General features: G+C 50.9%; 2 long non-coding RNA genes across 5 annotated transcripts in view; one reads left to right on the plus strand and one right to left on the minus strand.

Moving 5' to 3' along the window:
• Positions 1-16,905, minus strand: part of LOC103347711 (uncharacterized) — a 29,384-nt gene extending 12,479 nt beyond the window's left edge. For all 4 annotated transcript variants that reach the window (XR_007916951.2, XR_011386725.1, XR_011386726.1 and 1 more), the window contains exon 1: positions 3,229-16,905. This is a non-coding gene — a long non-coding RNA (uncharacterized lncRNA). The remainder of the gene's footprint in view (positions 1-3,228) is intronic.
• LOC138848648 (uncharacterized) lies at positions 1,723-19,467 on the plus strand. Its single transcript, XR_011386728.1, has 2 exons — positions 1,723-2,177; positions 16,904-19,467. It is a non-coding gene; the product is annotated as an uncharacterized lncRNA (long non-coding RNA).
• Positions 19,468-19,886: the final 419 nt, after the last annotated feature.

The following is a 19,886-nucleotide window of genomic DNA, read 5'->3' on the forward strand; positions in this document are numbered from 1 at the left end:
GTTTATAAGCCCAGCCCAAGACTCTGCAGGGGCCTACAGGGCCTCCGCCTTGGCTGGCCAAGGAGTTTTCATATGCCGTCCGTATCTACAGTCCAACCAGCTGCTGCTAGGGACCCAAATCTCCAACCACGACCAAGCAGAGACTAGTGCAGAGCATGGACGGTGCAGGCAGAAACGCTGGGGAGAATCCCAGCCCAGCTCCTCCCTGGCCGTGACTTTGGGCAAGGTGGGGGACTTCTCTTTTTTCCACCTGTATAAAATAGGGCAAATGTTCCCAGCCCCTTCTCCTTCCTGAGGTGGTACGGAGCACACAGGCACCCTTGGGAAACAGGCAGACAAAGGCACTAAAATAGTTTTACAGTGTGGGGGGGTGGGCGCTGGTACTGTGGTGTAGCGGGTTAAGCTGCTGCCTCCAATGCTGGCATCCCATATGGGCACCAGTTCAAGTTCTGGCTGCTCCACTTCCGATCCAGCACCCTGCTAATGTGCCTGGGAAAGCAACAGAAGATGGCCCAAGTGTTTGGGCTCCTGGACCCTCGTGAGAAACCAGGATGGAGTTCCAGGTTCCTGCCTTCGGCCTGGCATAGTCACAGCCATTGAAGCCATTTAGAAAGTGAACCAGTGGATGGAAGATCTGTATGTGTGTGTGTGTGTGTGCGCGCACGTGCATCCCCTCTCTCTATAACTCTTTCAGATCAATAATAAAATAAATCTTAAAAATAAGGAGGGTGGGAACTGGGGTCATCTCCAGCTCCAGGCAGACTTCCAGACTCGGCTGCGGCGGCCACGTGGAATGAAAGCCTGGTGTTGAGAGATCTCTTTATTTGTCAAGAAAATCAGAAGTCATTTATTCATTTTCATTTTATTTGAAAGGGAGAGAGACACGGAGAGACAGAGAGAAAGATCTATCTTCCATCTGCCAGTTCACTCCCCTAATGCTTGCAACAGCCAGGGCTGGGCCAGGCAGAAGTCAGGAGCCAGGAACTCAGTTCCCCTCTACCACGAGGGCGAGGGCGTGAGGGGTCCAGGTAGCTGAACCTGCTCCTGCTGCCTCCCCAGGGGGCACATCAGCAGGCTGGAGGAGCTGGGACTAGAATTCAGGCACTGTGATACGGGATGTGGGGACCCAGTGCAGCCTCTTTAAAACCACCCCCCACACCTCTCCCCTGGAAACCTGGGTCCTTGCCTGAACTTTTCCCACCCTGAAAGGCTGTTGAGGACAGAAGACAGCTGCCGGCTGTCACGGTGTGACATCACAGGGCCACCACTGGCCCAACCTCATGTGCTCCTGTGGTGCATCTCCCAGCTGACCACCCCCCCCCCCAGGCTCTGTCTTTGCCCTGGTGGTCTGTCCCCCACGTTGTTACAGAGGGCTGAGGGGGACAGGTGTTCCCAGCACAAGCAGGCTGGGACCAGGACTGCAAGAGAGACAGGCAGGGGTGAGATGCAGAGACCTTCAACCCCGAAAGAACGAATGAATGAACGAATGAATGCAGAACTTGGGAGCCGTAAGAGCTCTCCTTCGGACACGCTGAGGGAGCACCCAGAAGTCTCTCGCAGATCGCTGGAGCCCTTGACCGGGAGCAGCCGGCCCCTGGCCAAGCGAAGCTGCCCCCCGCCCCGATCTCCACCTCGAGCCTCTGAGCAGAATCCGCGCAGCCACGTCCCGAGCCCGCCCCGCGCGCTCACGCCATCCGGAGCAGAGGCGCGGGCTGGGCGGACTCCGCATCCAGGCCCTTCCCAGAAGGGGCAGCGCCTTCCTCGCGCCGGGCCGCGGGGCTCCCCCGCCTGCGCTTCCCGGACGTGGCGACGCCTCCCTCCGCGGCCCTTCCCGGGCCGGCCTCAGCCTGGAGCCCCGGGCGTCCGCAGGGAGGCGACGGGAAGCGCCCGCCGCGGCGCCGGGCCCGGGGCACGCCCCTCGCCCTCCAGGTCGCCGGGATGTTCCCGGGAAAGGGTGGGAAGGAGGCCCGCCACCGCCGCCTCCACTCCTCCTCCAGGTGAGGAATTTTCCACAGCCCGTGCGCCCTCCCGGTCAAGGGCTGCGATCGGTCCCGGTCCCTTCGGCCCCTCGGCCCCTCCCGGGTTAGCCGGGGCCAGGGCTGGTGCCAAGCGCCGGACAGGACCTCGGTGCCCACGCAAAGGACAAGGCTTGAACCTCATCCATCCAAACTACAGAGGTGAGGAACTGTTCCAGACCGGAGACCAGAGAGACAGGCCAAGGAAATGCAGTGAGAGCCTGGTTCCTGGCCTGCATCTTGGATGGGGTGGGGGCTGCCATAAAGGGCATAATTGGCAACATTTGAATATGGACCGGATACTACACAGAAATCTTGCATCAGTGTTGAATTTCCTGAATTTGATCACTGAAATGTGGTTATGAAAAAGAACGCCCTTGGATCTTTTTCTCTCTAGTTATTCGGGGATAAAGGACATGTCTGCAGCTGACACTCAAATGGGTTCGGGTGCAGTAATAATGGGCACATTCCTAGTCCTCCAACAGTCCGACAGTTAAGCATCTGGTTATCGTATGACCCAGCCACGCTGCTCCCAGGTAGAGGCCCAAGAGGAACCAGAATCTGCCTTGCATGCTCATAGCAGCCTGGTTCACAACAGCCACATATAGACATGACCCCTGGGGGCCTATACAGTGGCACAGGTTAAACCTCCACCTGCAGTGCCCGCATCCCACATGCCCTCCAGTTTGAGTCCCTGCTGCTCCACTTCCCATCCAGCTCTCTGCTGATGGCCTGTGAAAGCAGCAGAAGATGGCCCAAGTGCTTGGGCCCCTGCACCCACCAGGGAGATCCGGATAAAGCTCCCGGCTCCTGGCTTCAGATGAGCCCAGCTCTGGCTATGGTTGCCATTTGGGGAGTGAACCAGTGGATGGAAGATCTCTTTCTCTGTCTCGCCCTCTGTCTGTAACTCTGCTTTTCAAATAAATACATCTTTAAAGAGGAAAAAAAAAAAAAAAAAGGCAGCAGCAGCCCCAGAATCCGTCAGCTGAGGGCTGCGTCACTCACATGTGACATCTCCATCCCGTGACATCCCATGCTGGGTTTCCACGGGAAGAAGCGTGAAGCACTGGCCTGTGCCACAGACTGGATGAGTCTTGAAAACCCTTTGCTAAATTGCAGAAGTGAGTCACAGAAGACCACGTATGATCCTAGGAAGGTACTTCAAAAAGTTAGTGCAAATGTCGTTAAAAGACAAGGTGCAGAGGATAAGTACCTGGCTCCTGCCATTGGATCAGTGCGGTGCGCCGGCCGCGGTGGCCATTGGAGGGTGAACCAACGGCAAAGAAAGACCTTTCTCTCTGTCTCTCTCTCTCACTGTCCACTCTGCCTGTCAAAAAAAAAAAAAAAAAAAAAAAAAAAAAAGACAGGGTGCAGAACCATCTCTGAAGCCTATGCGGAGTTTTTGCACGGGTCCCATCCTCATGAACGTTTTGAAGACCCTCATGTTTCACGCAGCACCAGAAAGCAGATCAGGGGTTGCCTGGAGGCTGAGACTGCGGGTAGCTGAAGAGAACAGGGTTTCTTTTTAAGGTGAAGTACTTGAACACTGACGGCAGTGTTGGCTGCACGAGTCTGCGAACATACTATAGACTAGTACACTTTAAGTGGGCAGGGTGTGTGGTATGAAACTGCTAACTCAATAAAGCCATCATTAGAAATAGGATACATGGAGCTGGCAGAGTGGTGCAGTGAGCTAAGCCTCCGCCTGTGGCGCTGACATCCCATGTGGGCGCTGGTTTGTGTCCCGGATGCTCCTCTTCCAATCCAGCTCTCTGTGGAAGCAGTGGAAGATGGCTCAAGTGTTGGAGCCCTTGCACCTGTATAGGAGGAGACCTGGAAGAAGCCCCTGGTCCCTGGCTTCAGATCGGATCAGTTCCAGCTGTTGTGGCCATCTGGGGAGTGAACCAGTGGGTGGAAGACCTTTCTCTCTGTCTCTCCCTCTGTAACTCTGCCTCTCAAGTAAATAAATCAGTCTTTAAAAAACATAATAATACAGAGAGAGAAAGTGAGTGACAATGCAAACAGGACAGAATTAATTATTGGCAGAGGGAGGTTCAGAAGCTCATGGCACTATTGTATCAGTCCTGAGTTTGAAATGATTTCAACATTTAAAAGCAGGCTTTTTTTTTTTTTTTTTTTTTGACAGTCAGTTAGACAGTGAGAGAGAGAGAGAGAGAGAGAAAGGTCTTCCTTCCATTGGTTCACCCCCCAAATGGACTCTAAGACCAGCGCGCTGTGCAGATCCGAAGGCAGGAGCCAGGTGCTTCTCCTGGTCTCCCATGGGGTGCAGGGCCCAAGCACTTGGGCCATCCTCCACTGCTCTCCCGGGCCACAGCAGAGAGCTGGCCTGGAAGAGGGGCAACCGGGACAGAATCTGGCACCTCGACCGGGACTAGAACCTGGTGTGCCGGCGCTGCAGGCAGAGGATTAGCCTAGTGAGCCGCAGTGCCGGCCCTAAAAGCTGGCTTTTAAAAGCATAAGCCTCATAGACCACCATCTTCTGTTTAGATGCTGTGGAGTCCAACAAGCAGGGCTCCCTGCTCAGCGCTGCTGCTTGTGGACGGTGTCCCCTGTCACAAGCTGCTTGGCCTTTCTTGGCCTCATCTATAAAATGGTAATGAAGCCGAAAGCACTTTTCAGGAAGCTTTTGTGGGGATTAGGGACAGCACACACTGAGCTCTTAATCGTGTTAGCAGATGATGCTCCAAGAACTTGGGTCCCTGCTACCCACATGGGAGACCCGGATGGAATTTTTGGCTCCAGTCTTTAGCCTGGCCCAGCCCTGGCTATTGTGGGCATTTGGAGAGTGCTCAATCAATGTTATCTGTCATTATTCATTCAAAAGCAATGTTTAAATAATTTACTATTTCCTTTTAAAGCTTTATTTATGTATATGAGAGTCAGAGTTACACAGAGAAATCTTCCATCTGGTGGTTCACTCTCCACATGGCCCTAAATGGCAGAAGCCAGCAGCAAGGAACTTCATCCAAGTCTCCCACCTGGGTGGCAGGGCCCCAAGTACTTGGGCCATCCTCCGCTGCTTTCAACAGGCGCATTAGCAGGGAGAGGAACCGGGAGTGGAGCGGCCGGGACTTGAACCAGCGCCCCTATGGGAGGCTGGTGTGGCAGGCAGCAGCTTAACTAACTACTCATGCCACAGCAGCAGGCCCTTCCTTTTTTACTACAAAAGTAATACATGTCCATTATGGAAATTTTGGAAAATGTAGATAAACAAGGAAATAAAAATCACCTGTACTCCTTAAGTTCTGTGAAATTCACTGCTAATACTTCGAGAAAAACCCTACTAGGCTATATTCACAGAACACTTACCAGAGCATCTTGCATATTCTACATATTATTTTGTAAGATGCACTGTTCACTGTACATAACAAACATCTACTGATTATTCAGCATATATCAGATAGAGGGCTAAGTGCTAAGGACTCTGACGTGAATCAGACAGACACACCCATGGGTGGGCATTGTGGCACACTGGGTTAAGCCACCACTTGGGACACTCATATCCTATCTCATGCTTGGGATCCAGTCCTATCTCTGCTTCAGATCCGGTTTCCTGCCAATGCCCCTGGGAGGTAGCAGATGATGATCCAAGCAAGTACTTGGGTCCCTGCTACCCATGTGGGAGACCCGGGTGGAGTTGCTGGCTCCTGTCTTTAGCCTGGCCCACCACTGGCTATTTAGGGAATCTGGGGAGTGAACCAGCAAATGGAAGCGATTTCTGTGTATGTATGTGTGTGTGAGAGACTCTCCCTTTCAAATAAATATAAATAAATAAATACACTTAAAATAAAAGATACCCAGACCTTGGGACTGAGTGCAACCCAGAAGTGAGGGAGACTTCTTAGCTAATAATCCGAGGGAACAATGTGATAAGCCACCCCGGGGCGGGGGGCAGACAGGGCCTGACCACCTCAGCCTAGAGCTGTCAGAAGGACTTCCCAGAGGTCCTCAGGAGATAAAGAGACCCGGAGTGAGTTCCTGGCTCCTGGCTTTGGCCTGGCCCAGCCCCCGCCATTTGGGTACATTTAGGGAGTGAACCAGCAGATGGAAGATCTCTATCCGCCTCTGTCTGTCTTTCAAGCAAATTAAATAAACCTCTTCTCCGAGAAACGGGGAAGGGCTATGTGGGCAGAGGGGCTGGCACGCAGGCGGCCGGCATTGTTCAAGTGCTGGCACGCGGTATTTCTGAAGCACTGCCCAGCCTTCGGGTTAGAACAGACTTCCTCTCCTCCCCCACAGAGCCTTCAGAGTCCTAGACTTTGCAGCCAGATTGGCCGAGTTCAAATCCTCTCTGTGCCGCATCAGCTGATTGATTCGGGCAAGTTACTTAACCTCTCTGAATCTTGATCCCTTATGGGGACGATGGAAAAAAATGTAACCAATCTCTCGGGGATGTGGAGAGGGTTAAATGGAGTTATGGCACGCATGACATTCTTGCAGCAATGTCTGGCACACAGTAAGCTAGCGGGAAGCATTTATCATTACCCCATCGCCTTCGTCCTCTCTTCTAATGCTTGCGTTTCAGCCCTGTCACCCCAGGAAAGTGTAACAAAGAGCAAAATGGGGTGCCCCGGGGGGCAGAGGAGCAGACTGCGAGGGCTGGAGAAGCCTCTTTCCCAGGCGAGCCCAGGTGTGAGGCAAGGTCAGGAAATGAGCCTCTTTGCTGACCACTGCCGGGGGCCCTAACATCTGGTCCCCCACCCCTGCTGCTGTCAGGAAGTCACCCCGCAGGGCTGTGGCTGGGCACACACAGCTGCCTCCTCTCCAGAGCAGAAAGCTGTGTTGGGAACCCTTTTCTCCAGGGAGGAAATGGGCAGGGAATGACATTTGTGTCCCCACCAGTATGCAAATCATCTTATGAGACAAATGATTTTGCAGGAAAACACATCCTGTTCCTTCCAGAACGTTTCCCTTGACGTCTGGGGGGAAGAAGTTGGGGTAGTCAGGATCAGGGCAACTGTTCAGGGAGCTCCCGGCCTCCAGCCCCCCACGCCCGAGGAGCCAGAGCGGGTGACGGAGAAGGGAGGCCACAGGCTTAGCAGCCTCAGGCTTGGCACTGGAGACGGTACAGGGCCCAGAGCACACAGGCTCACCAGCCAGCATCTCCCAGCCAACCAGCAAGGCAGAGGGCCTGGTGGAGCAATGGGGATCCAGGCGTTGCGGCTTCTGGGCTAGTGGAGGACCTGCCCGCAGTGTGACCTTGGACCAGTCATTCTTCTCCCTAGGCCAGTGTTTCCAGATCTGCACAATCAAGGCTCAAACCAAATCAAATGTTTGCAACTTGGAGTACGTAGACCTTTAAATCATAAATAAGCTTCAAGGAATTAGAGCCAAACTATATATAGTTTGTTTGAGAGGTAGAGTTACAGACAGAGAGGGACAGACAGAGAGAGTGGTCTTCCATCCGCTGGTTCAATCCCCAAATGGCTGCAATGGCTGGAGCTGCGCCGATCCAAAGCCAGGATCCGGAATCTTCTTCCAGATCTCTCACGTGGGTGCAGAGGTCCAAGCACTTGGACCATCTTCTACTGCTTTCTCAGGCCATTAGCACAGAGCTGGATCAGAAGAGGAGCAGCCGGGACTAGAACCAGCGCCCGTATGGGATGCCAGCGCCGCAGGCAGAGGCTTGGCTTACCATGCCACAGTGCCGGCCCCCACCCTTCAATTCTATGCAGAATTCCGTACTTGTCCAGAGCTGTCATCAGAGGGATCTGTGGACTGATGTGAATCAGACCAAAACTCGGGCAGTGCCTGTGGTCCCTGGAGCTGAGTGCTGAGTGGCTGGGAACTCCTCGAGGACAAGAATGTGTCTCACAAAGTCAGACCTATAGCCTGAATGAACACAGATACAAAGATTCTCAGCAGAATACTAGCAAATGGAATCTAAAACCACATCAGAAAGATCACACATCACAATCAAGTGGGACTTAGGCCAGACACGCAAGGGTGCGCCATATTTGCAAATCAATAAACGTCATCAATCGCATCAACAGAAGGAAGAACCAAAACCATATGGTCACCCCAATAGATGCAGAGAACGCATCTGGTGAGATTCAACACCCCTTCATGGTATAAGCCCTCTACAAATTAGGTGTAAAAGGAACATTCCTCAAAATCATAAAGGCTCTAACAATCCAACAGCCAATATCATACGAGTGCGGGACGCTGAAAGCATTTCCCCTCAGCTCTGGAACAAGACCAGGACGTCCACCTTCACCACTCTCAGTCAATATAGTACTGGGGGCTCCAGTGAGGGCAATTAGGGAGGAGAAAGAAAGACAGGGCGCCAAAACCGGGAAAGAGGAAGTCAAAGTACCCATGTCTGCAGATGACATGATGTTGTACATGGAAAAACCTAAACACACCACCAAAAAGCTGTTAGAATTGATAAGCCAATTCAGTAAAGTCACAGGTTACACAATAAACATCCAAGAAACAGTAGCTGTTCGGTATACTAATGATCAACTCACAGATAGAGAAATCAAGAAATAAATCCCATTCACAAGTCACAAAAATACCAAATATTTAACAATAAATTTAATCAAGTGAAAAATCTCTACAATGAAAATTATCAAACATTAATGGAAGAAGTCAGGGACATGGGGGCCAGTACCATGGTACAGGCAGTAAGGCCGCTGCCTGCAGTGCTGGCGTCCCATATGGGTGCCGGTTCCAGTTCTAGTTGCTCCACTTCTAATCCAGCTCTCTGCTATAGCCTAGGAAATTAGTAGAAGATGGCCCAAGTCCTTAGGCCCCCACGTGGGAGACCTGGAAGAAGCACCTGGCTTCAGATCAGCATAGCTCTGTCCATTGCGGCCATCTGGGGAGTAAACCAGCAGATGGAAGACCTCTCTCTCTCTCTCTCTCTCTCTCTGCCTCTGCCTCTGCCTCTCTGTAACTCTGACTTTTGAATAAATAAAAAATTTTAAAAACAAAAAAGGAAAGAAATCTAGGACATAAAAAATGGATCAGAATAATTAATATCATAAAATGTCTATGCTACCTAAAGCAATCTACAAATCCAATGCAATCCTTATCAAAATATCACTGACATTCTCTACAGATAAGAAAAAGCAATCCTAAAGTTCATATGGGATCACAAAAGACCCAGAATATGCAAAGCCATTCTGAACAAGAAAAATCAAGCTGGAGGCATCACAATACTTGACTTCAAAGCATACTACAAAGCTACAGCAATTAAAACAGCAAGGCACTGGCATAAAAACTGATACATAGATCAGGAGAGCAGAATAGACAGCCCAGAAATTAATCCATATACACACTGTCAACTGCTTTCTGATAACAGTGCTCAGATCCTACAGTGGAGCAAGGATGATCTCTAACAAATGGTGCTAGAAAAACTGGATGTATATATGTAGGAGGATGAAGTTAGAGCCATACCTCTCACCATATACAAAAATCAACTCCAGGTGGATTAGACCTCAATTTAAGGCCTGATTCTATGAAGCTGCTGGAAGAATGGGGTGGGGTGGGGGGACAGGAAGAGGAAGGAGAGGGAGAGAGGGAGAAGAAGAATGAAAGAACAAAGGAAAGATGTCCACATGCATCAGTATTGCTGCAATGGTTACCCATTGCTTTGGACACAAATGTCATCGCACTGGTCAAACCAGTGGTTACCAATGTTATACTAATGATCTGTGATCACTTTATGAAATGATCATTTTTCCATTCAATTATTGATGATAGCCATTGTCTATTTCCCACTAGGGCCTTTTTGATTTTTTACTTATTATATTTCTTATTTAGTGAATTAGTAAGCCTTTTTACTGTAACGTAAATTTAAAATATATTATTTCAAAAACAACAACAAAAAAAGGCAGAAAGGGAGAAGGAAAGAGGGAGAGGAAGGGAATGTAATTATTATGTTCTTAGAATTGGACGGACAAACCACATTGAATCTGTTAAAAACTAATTAAAAAAAAAAAAAAGGTAGGGCCTAGTGGGTGTGCCCTCAGAAGGAAATGTGGGCTTCCATGCCTCCCTGGCTTCCTGCCTTTGTGTGTGGTCTCTCACTACTTCACGTGTTCCTGCCATGACACCGTCCTGCACTGGATCCTCACCAGGGGCTGAACCTTGGGGCCACCCAGTGTTGGCCTTTCAGCCTCCCAAACTGCGAGTTCAGTAAGTCTCTAGTCTTCATAAACAGCCTGGCTCTGGTATTTCATCATAGTACCGGAAAACAGGCTAATCTACTTTACTGGCCTGGGATCTTAATCTTTAATCCAGGTTCTGGTCCCCACAGATTTAAGGATTTAGAGCAGAAACATAAGTGCAGTGCACGGGTGAGGGCAGGATTTATGTAAGAGAGAGATTATGTGAATACACATTCACACGTGAGCGTGGGCCACCCCCCACGGAGAGATACCCGTCATGGGTGGACCGCAGAGTCACCTATGAGGACAGAGGAGGAGGAGGCCAGAGAGGGATGCCCTAAGCATGGTCAAGGGCAGAAAAGGGCCCCTCCCACGTCATCAGTCTCTTTTCCAAGCTAAGGAGTGGTGCCTTCGCTGAATATACAAATGCGCTCAAGTTTCAGAGTGTGTGAGGCTTCTGAAGATGTTCGTGGTGCCTCCACATGGAGCTTAACCTCCACGTGGCCTCGCGGGGTCTCCTCCTTCCTGGTCCTGCAGGAGACACAGGTACACCCTTGGAAGGCAGGTGTGTTAGACTGAGAGGTGAGGGGGTGGAGTTACAGAAATTCCAGCTCACTTAGTCCTACCTACTCTTCCCGCCTGGTCTCCACCCACATCAATGCCACTCCACATGTAATTGTAGGACGGAGGGTCGTGCGCGTTGCTGTTCACAGGGGTGAGTGTATACTGCAGGTTGGCCCAGAGAGCTCTCTCACAGTGTTGATCTAGGAGCAGTCACAGCGTCACAGCACCCAAGTTAAGCCAATCATAATGCTTCCATAGCCTTTTCCTTTTAAATCACACAAAATTATTCATAGGTTATTGAAAAAATTCAAACCTGAAAGTCTCCTTCAATCTCAATGTCTCAATGTCTAGTCTTAGTCCTTGGCTGGAGGTAACCAAGGTAATTGATTGTGAATCCAGACCTTTTTCTATGCACTCATAAATGTGTATTATATGCATATATGTGGACATATAGATTGTTATTTCAAGATTTTGCTTTTGCTTATATTTCAGTGATTTCATATTGTTTGTATCATTCTGCGAATTCCTTTTTCATTTACCAAGATGTTTTAGGGATGGGGCTAGCATTGTGGCACAGTGGGGTTAAACTACCGCTTGCAATGCCAGAATCCTTATCAGAGCGCCAGCTTGAGTTCCGGCTGCTCCACTTGTGATGCGGCTTCCTGCTAATGTGCCTGGGAAGGCAGTACATGATAGCCCAAGGCTCCTGACACCCATGTGGAAGCCCAGGCTCCTGGATCCGGCTTGCCCTAGACCTGGCTGTTGTGGCCATTTGGGGGTGAACCAAAAGATCTCTCTCTTTCTTTCTCATCTCTCCCTCTCTCTCTGCAGCTCTTTCAAATAAATGAAATAAATAAATGTTTTTTTTTTTAAAAAAAAACATGTTTTCAGAGCATAAAACATACTATGGCTTAAAGATGGACATTTAGTTTTGCATGCTAATTAATACTTCAGATAACATCCTTGCAATGTGTGAGAGTAACTGGTCTGGATTTTTTTTCCTCCTTTTTTTTTTTTTGTTTTTTTGTAGCTAGTCTGGATTTTAAGAAGTAGTGTCATCATTATCATCATTATATTTTTTTTTCCTTTTTTTGACAGGCAGAGTGGACAGAGAGAAAGGTCTTCCTTTTGCTGTTGGTTCACCCTCCAATGGCCGCCACAGCCGCATCGCGCTGATCCGAAGGCAGGAGCCAGGTGCTTCTCCTGGTCTCCCATGGGGTGCAGGGCCCAAGGACATGGGCCATCCTCCACTGCACTTCCTGGCCACAGCAGAGAGCTGACCTGGAAGAGGGGCAACCAGGACAGAATCCGGCACCCCGACCAAGACTAGAACCTGGTGTGCTGGCGCCGCAAGGCGGAGGATTAGCCTAGTGAGCCACGGCGCCGGCCTTATCATTATATTTTTTAAAGATTTATTTATTAAGTAGCTTCATTAGATCAATAGTATCTACATTTAAAATCATAATAGATGCTGCGAAATTTCCCTCCAGATTAGCTGGGGCAATTTATCAGAGCACTATATCCATTTCCCTCCTGTTTCTCCAGTACTTGAGAGGAACAAAGTTTAAATTTCTGAAGTCAGATGACTGAGGAATGGTCGGCTGCTGCCTGGGGACGAGCTGGTAGGGAAGAGTTCTCGCTGGCCACGGGGCTGTGAGGCTGGCGGGGTACAGCGCCTCCCAGCCCTGCGAGCTGGTAGACGAGCCAACACCCAGGGGCAGGGGAGTCCTGAGGGTGTGCACTCCCTGCACCAGCTGTCCCGCCCCTGGTGTCTCCACAGCACCTTTCCTGTGGGGGCTGAACTGACTGGACGTAGACGTGATCACGGTTTCTGTCACCCTTGCCCGAGTTCGACCTTGATTCTCTAATAGTTCTCACGGTTCCTCCTCTCTTCCCGTCTGATCTCTTTGCTTACGTTCTCCAGCCACACATTTCCTCATCCCAGGCACCATGTTCCCGGGGGTTCAGATCACCTCGAGGCCCTGTTCAGGGAGTGAAGGGCAGGGCAGGAGACGAAGCCCCTGGGAAGGGCTGAGCCTGTGCCTTGCTCACAGAGGGAATCTCCCCAGAGCGAACACAGACATTTTTAGATCTCTGCTCTCTGGCCTTTGCCTAGTCAGAGATGGCCTCAGACAGGTCAATGTCTTTGTTTAGAAGTGAGTGGTGGGGGCCGGCGCTGTGGCACAGCAGGTCAACGTTGCTTGGATACCCACCGGCATATCAGGGTGCCTGGTTCAAGCAGAGCCCTGGCTATTCCATTTCCAGTCCAGCACCCTGCTAACGCACGCCGTGGGAGGAGCAGACAGTGGCTCAAGTACTTGAGTCCCTATTACCCACGTGGGAGATCTGGATGGAGTTCTGAGCTCCTGGCTTGGGCCTGAGACAGGCTCAGGTGTTGCAGGTATTTGGGGAGCAAACCAGTGGATGGAAGATCTCTCTCTGCCTTTTGATAAATAAAAACAATAAATAAATAAGCATTCAAAAATGAGAGAAAAAATAAAAAGAGAGAAGAGATGAACAGACATATTGTAAGAATCTGCCCTCCCTTTTTGCTTTTAATTATCATCCCCCCAGCACTGAGTGCAAACTCATTTTATGAGAAATCTACATGTACTTGCAGCTTCTTAGAGACAGACACAACATCAACACATAAACACAGGCTGTCAGTGTTCTTTGGACTGTGGTGTGTGTTTATTTAATTTTATTAACAAAAGAGTGAGAAGGAGGTGCTAAATTACATCCAGTCCAAAATAAAAGGGGGGCATCACTCCCACCCTGACATCACCTCCCCTGCTTGTGAACCAGCGGCTGGCTTGATCTAACGTGGACAGCAAGACCAGCCCTCTGCACCCTCGTGGTTGGCGGGAAAGGACTTTATCCCAGAAGCCAGTAAAGGGGCTGCGGTCAAATAGTCAACTTGCAAGCAAGACAGCATCTGTTCGTGTGCCTCTTACTCACTGCTGTCTCCTCGGTATGGAGACAGTGTCCTGGTGTTCGTGGGTGCTCAGACAGTATCTGTGGGGTAAACACATACAACCCTCTACCCCGCAACTTCCGTGGCACACACCTGTGTCTCCCTTCTTCAAAGTCTGCTCTGATGTTCACACGGACTCTGCTGTGGTTGACCCACTCTTGTGCCGGCCGCTAAAAGCCTGGGCTCCCAGGGCCCCAAGCCTTTCTCAGAGTTCCTCCCGGTTCTACTCACAGCACTGACTTGTGCTCCGGCAGGTCCTCAGCAAGACTGCACCGCCCATTCCATGCCTGGGACTGGATGAAGGTGCCACCTGTGCAAGCCCTCTGAGCGCTACCAGGGAGAGCAGCCTGTGTCTTTTTGCCTGTGGTCAGCAGGCAGACTTTTGAGCCTTTTTTTTTTTTTTTTTTTTTTGAAAGGCAGAGTTATAGAGAGAGAGAGGGAGAGGATGAGGAGAGATCTTCCATCTGCTGATTCACTCCCTAAATGGCCACAACAGCCAGGGCTGGGCCAGTCAAAGCCAGGAGCCAAGAGCTTCATCGAGTGTCCCGCGTGGGGGCAGAGGCCCAAGCACTTGGGCCATCCTCTGCTGCTTTCCCAAGCGCATTAGCAGGGAGCTGGATCAGAAGTGGAGCAGCCGGGGACTCGAGCTGGTATCGCAGGTAGCGGCTTAACACGTCACACCACAGGCCCCGAGCCTGGTTCTAAAGCAAGGCTTGAGGGCCTGCCCCCACCCAGAGCATCAGCTGCGGCTCCCTGAACTTCCACATTGGCCATCACCTTTCTCTGAGCCAGGGGTTTGTGTTAGGAAATAAGACGACGGGCAAAGACTTACCCTCCCTCAGCCTCAGTTTGTTCCCCATGAAGGCAGTAGGGGACAACTGAAAATTCCAACTCTGCTCACCCAACCACCGCGTGGTGAGGTCAAAGTCAGACACAGGAAGGCTCCTGGGGCCCCGGGCAGCGCAGGCAAGCCAGGCTGCGGTGGTTTCCCAACAGTAGGCTTCTGGGCAAACACGGGCTCTGCTACCTTCCTTGCCTTCACCCAGGGCAGAGCATCTAGTGCAGGGCCCTCAGTGCCCGCTCTGGCTGACGGATGGCTGCGGGCTCCTGGGCTACCAAGTGTCTGGTTGTGACACCGTGGCAGATGCTGCTGGCCACAGGAGGACGGCCCTGGCCCCCTTCTTGGTTAGGCCACACCAGCAGAAGCAGCAGCTGTATCCTTCCATGCACCGCATGTGGAGGCCCCAGCAGCTTGGGTTTGATGCCCCCTGTTCTTAGCCAGCAACTGGGAGGCCATCATGGACAGGGCTGGTCTCACCTGGGGACTCTGAGCTCCCCATGTGGTCCCAGGGCAGGCGTGGGGTGCAGAGGCTGGTGCTCACCACAGCCTCCAAGGAAGCCCCAAGGCCCTGGTCTGCATGCATAGTGAGACAGCCCCTCTGGATTGCCAAATAAAGATATATGGCAGGCACCTGGTTACGCGTGAATTTCAGGTAAGAACAAATACTTTTTAAATAAAAGTACCTCCCATGGAATATTTGGGACACACTTATACAAAATTACTCATTGTTTACCTGAAATTCAAATTTAACTGGAAGCGGCTCTTGTATTTTTATTTTATCGGATCTGGAAAGCCTACCGCCTTGGCATTCCTCCAGGGCTGAAAGGGCTCAAAGGGGCCCAGCCCCTTCCCCAAGCCCGCAGCCGCACCCCTCTGCAAGTTCCAGGAACTCTCCCGAGAGGCCCCTTCCTGGCTGCCTGCCAAGGCCGGGTCCTGGGTTCCAGGGTGATGACCCGCGCAGCCTAGCGCCTCTGCACAGGACAAGTGCCTTAAAACACCTCTCCCTGGGGAGGGCATCGTCACAGGGCTGTGGCTGCTTCTGCTCCGGTCTTCAGGGCCGGTGTCCTTAGCGACCATCCCTAGTCCCTGATTCAGCTCACCCTCTGCCTGGCTCCTGTCACACCTGTATGTGGGTGCAGCCCACTCAGCACTGCGGCCTCCTTGACAATGGATTCAATCCATGCCACTTATCCAGGGGCCACAGCCTCAGACGCCTACGTTCTCTCTTCTATTCGCCAGATCCTTATTTTCATCTGCTACCGAGCACATCCCAGGGGCCCTCCTGTGCCTCCCCCTGAATAGCTCTGGGCGCTGCCCCTTCCTCTCCCACCCCCTCTGCCACTGCCTAGGTATCTGCAACAGCCTTTATCTGGGCTATGGACACAGCTCCCCGATCATACCACAGTGACCTCATCACTCCCTGATTTAAGAGCCTCAATGGCTTCCTCCTGGTGCTGGGATGAAGTCAAACACCCTGCCTGTCTCTGCTCCGTTCAGCCACATTTCTTGTCACATCATAAGCTGGCCTCTTGCCCAGCCCTCTGTCCAACCGGACACCCTGCAGTGCCCCGAGCAGCCCTGTCCTTTCAGTGGCCAGCCCTGGGCCCTCAGTGCCCCACACTGACCCCTGTGCCTCCTGAAGCTGCCAGGTCCTTCCCTGCAGAATGGTGGTGTTCACTGCTCTGCCAGGCTTCCCAGGGTCTCAGAGAGAATCAAATGGGAAAAGGGATGCAGAATTATTTTGCAAAGCAAACGAGTTTGGTGAGAGGAGAAGAAGAATAGAATGATAAGTGGTCTGGGAGAGCCTGAAGAGGCTCTCTTATGAGCTGACCTCAGACGTCCACAAGAAGCACAGGAGACCATCGAGTGAGGGGACCAGGGAACTGGGTGGGGAGCAATGCCTTGGTGACGTGGGGCCATTACTGGGGCAACCATAACCTACTCATGAGGTCTGAGGACACATGGGGAGGTAGGGGTGGTGACGCGGGGGTGCAGGTAGCGGGGCCTCGGCCTCTTCCTTCCAGCTCAGCCAGGTGAGTCATCCGGAGGGGCCGGCCCGAATCTCAGCCTCCCCCACTGGAGGCTGAGCAGAAATGGTCCCGAGGATGGAAACACAACGCAGTGCATGAGTCACGGAGCTGAGTCACAGCCCCCCCAGCCCCTCTCAGGGCTCTGACGAAGGCTGTGCCAGCACATGGCATCCTGCCAGCCCTGCCGCTCCCCTGCACACACACACTCTCTCTCTCCAGATCAATGGCCTCACAACACGCTTCTCCTGAGCGCTAGCCTGGCCTCACAGAGCTGGTGAAACCCCATTGGCTCCCCCGTGTGATGGACAGCCACTCCCCCACTCCTTTGTTCACTCATCATGCAGGTACCAGTCTTTGCCTCTGAGGAACCTTCCACACGGCTCCCATCCATGCCTAATCAGTGCAGAGAATGAGCAAGAGATGGCCATGGGAGAAAGACAGCCTCACACACTGTCAGAATCCCAGTAGGAGAAGGAAGGAAGGAACCAGCCTGGATGGACTGGGGATGAGCGGAGACGCTGCTGGTCCCCGGACTCCCAAGCCCGCGGAGCCGCTACTTCCCAGGGGGGACGCCGAGACTGAAGGCTGTGACCGCAGATACATTCTGTTTTCCTCTGGGAATGAACATGGATGCTTGGACACACATGGGCAGAGCCTAAACTACTGGTGACAGAACAGATTCTAGGCCGACGTATTTTCGGTGTGACAACTGAGTTTTCACTTTGAGTCAATAACAAAAAGAGCCACCGGACTGAATCGGAAAAAAATAACCCGAGTGCTGGGATGACTGAAGTCACTGAACTCCCGTCTACCTGCTTACAGAAGCAGACATCTCAACCCAGAGAGCAGGAAGGAGGCAGAGTCCTCGGACAAGTTCCATCTCTTTTCCAGTGTTCAAATAAGTGCAATTTGACTATGAAAACAAACCACATTACAGAAAGAATGGAAAAGAAAAACCGCATTAGTCCCAACACACTAACATAGACATTGACGTCATTTTGTTACTAGTTTCTATAATTTCTTCTTACACAAATTTTAATCATACAATATGAATAATTTTGTGTATTTGACTTTATGTTCTAAGAATTTTTTACTAGAGTCTTCATGATTGTCATTTTAATGTCTGTATAATATTCCAACAAGGATATGGGGTTTTCTTCATGATTCTTCTTCTTTTTTTTTTTTTTTGACAGGCAGAGTGGACAGTGAGAGAGACAGAGAGAAAGATCTTCCTTTGCCATTGGTTCACCCTCCAATGGCCGCCGCGGCTGGCGCACTGCAGCTGGTGCATCGCACTGATCCGAAGCCAGGAGCCAGGTGCTTCCTCCTGGTCTCCCATGGGGTGCAGGGCCCAAGGATATGGGCCATCCTCCACTGCACTCCCGGGCCACAGCAGAGAGCTGGCCTGGAAGAGGGGCAACCGGGACAGAATCCGGCGCCCGACCAGGACTAGAACCCGGTGTGCCGGTGCCACCAGGCGGAGGATTAGCCTAGTGAGCCGCGGCGCCGGCCCCTCATGATTCATTAAACCATTCCCTTATTGAAAGACATTTAAGTTATGCCCAAGTTAATGGATATTTAAGATACTACATATTACTTTTTCATTTATTTATCCTTGGGATAGATCTATTTCCGTAAATGGAGCCATTGCAAGGTATCGGGGTGGACATCTTTAAGTCTCTCAATGTACTGTAACAGATTGCTTTACGATTGCACTAACTGAACTGTCACCAGCAATACAAGAGTCTATTTCCTCTTTATCCTTACCTTTCATTGTATCCTGTGGCTTAAATAATAAACTGTCCATTTCCACATGGGGCCACTTGAACTGTGGATATCTTCTGATCCACCAATGCCATTGCTAGAATCATAGGAAGAACCATCTGATGTGCACTTACTTACATTGCCAGGATGTCCACCGAAGAATATGATGATATAAAACCAGGTATTTTAAAATGTATGTGTTAAAGTCTCTGGAAAGGGGCATTTGACATAGTGGTTATGATGCTCCTTGGGGTGCCTGCATCCCATATAGGAGCCTGGGTTCGAGTCACCACTGTGCTCCCAATTCCAGCTTTCTACTAACTTGCCTCCCTGGGAGACAGCAGGTGATGGCTCAAGTAGTTGGGTTCCTGCCACCTAGGTTGAGTCCTGGGCTCCCAGCTTAGGCCTTGCCCAGCCTGGTCACTATGAGCATTTAGGGAGTAAACCAGTGAATGGGAGATCTCTATCTCTCTCTGCTTTAAAAAAGAAAAAAAAAAAAAAGTCTATGAAGAGGGGGGTTATGGGGAAGGACTTCAGTTTTATTTTTCTTAATATATTTTGTTGTCTTTCTAATTCTCACAATGAGCATGTATTACTTTCTTAAAAAAAAAAAAACTTATTTATTTGAAAGGCAGAGAGATAGAAAAAAGAGTGACAGAAAGACCTCCTACCCATTGGTTCACTCACTCCCCAAACAGCCACCATGGCTGGGGCCGGGCCAGCCTGCGCAGGAGCTGGGACGTTAACCCAGGTCTCCTGTGTGCGTGGCAGGGACCCAGCTACTTCAGCAGCATCTGCTGCCTCTCGGGCTCCACATTAGCAAGAGGCTGGAAGGGAGAGCAGGGCCAGGACTGAACCCAGGCACCCAGGCACCCAGGCACCCAGGCACCCAGTGTGGGAGGCGGGTGTTCAAAGTGGCAGCTTAACTACCACCCACCAGGAGGTTTATAATTAGCAAAATGACAAAGATATTTCCCTTTTGGAAAACAAAGCGCAGCACCCATTTTTATTTGCAGTTAGTGTGCTGGTTACTGCACGAGAACCCCAGCTCTAAGCCTTACAGGACCTTGAGTTTTCTGTCAAGTGGGAAGATACTTGTGACAGTGTCACAGGGTTAATATGTCATTCACATGAGATGATTCCCGTAAAACAAGTAGCAAACAGTCCTGGGTTTAGCAAGTATTAATACGTGGTAACTGTGGATCTTTTAACCTAAGGTTTCTTTTAGTCTGTGAAGGTCTCCACAATCTTAGCCACTATTTCTTACCATTTATCCCAGCAACATGCAGCCTTCAGGGAACAAAGCCTGTTGATGCTACATTAGCCACATCCCTCTAGGATTGTTTGGCAAAGTATAAGCCATTAACCCCAGAGCCACACAGGCGCGAGGCAGGAGGGAGCTGCGGAGCACATATGTGTGTGGGCAGTGCACTTGAGCGCAAATGAAGGCCCGTTCCATTGCAGATGGTAATGAGGACGCAGCATTGAAACCAGCAGCATCGGAAGAGCTTGTTTTCAGAAGAGCAACAGCTGGGGGGAAAAACACCCAGAGAAGTAAAAATA

Source organism: Oryctolagus cuniculus, chromosome 2, assembly GCF_964237555.1.
Source record: "Oryctolagus cuniculus chromosome 2, mOryCun1.1, whole genome shotgun sequence".
NCBI classification, from domain to species: Eukaryota; Metazoa; Chordata; class Mammalia; order Lagomorpha; family Leporidae; genus Oryctolagus; species Oryctolagus cuniculus.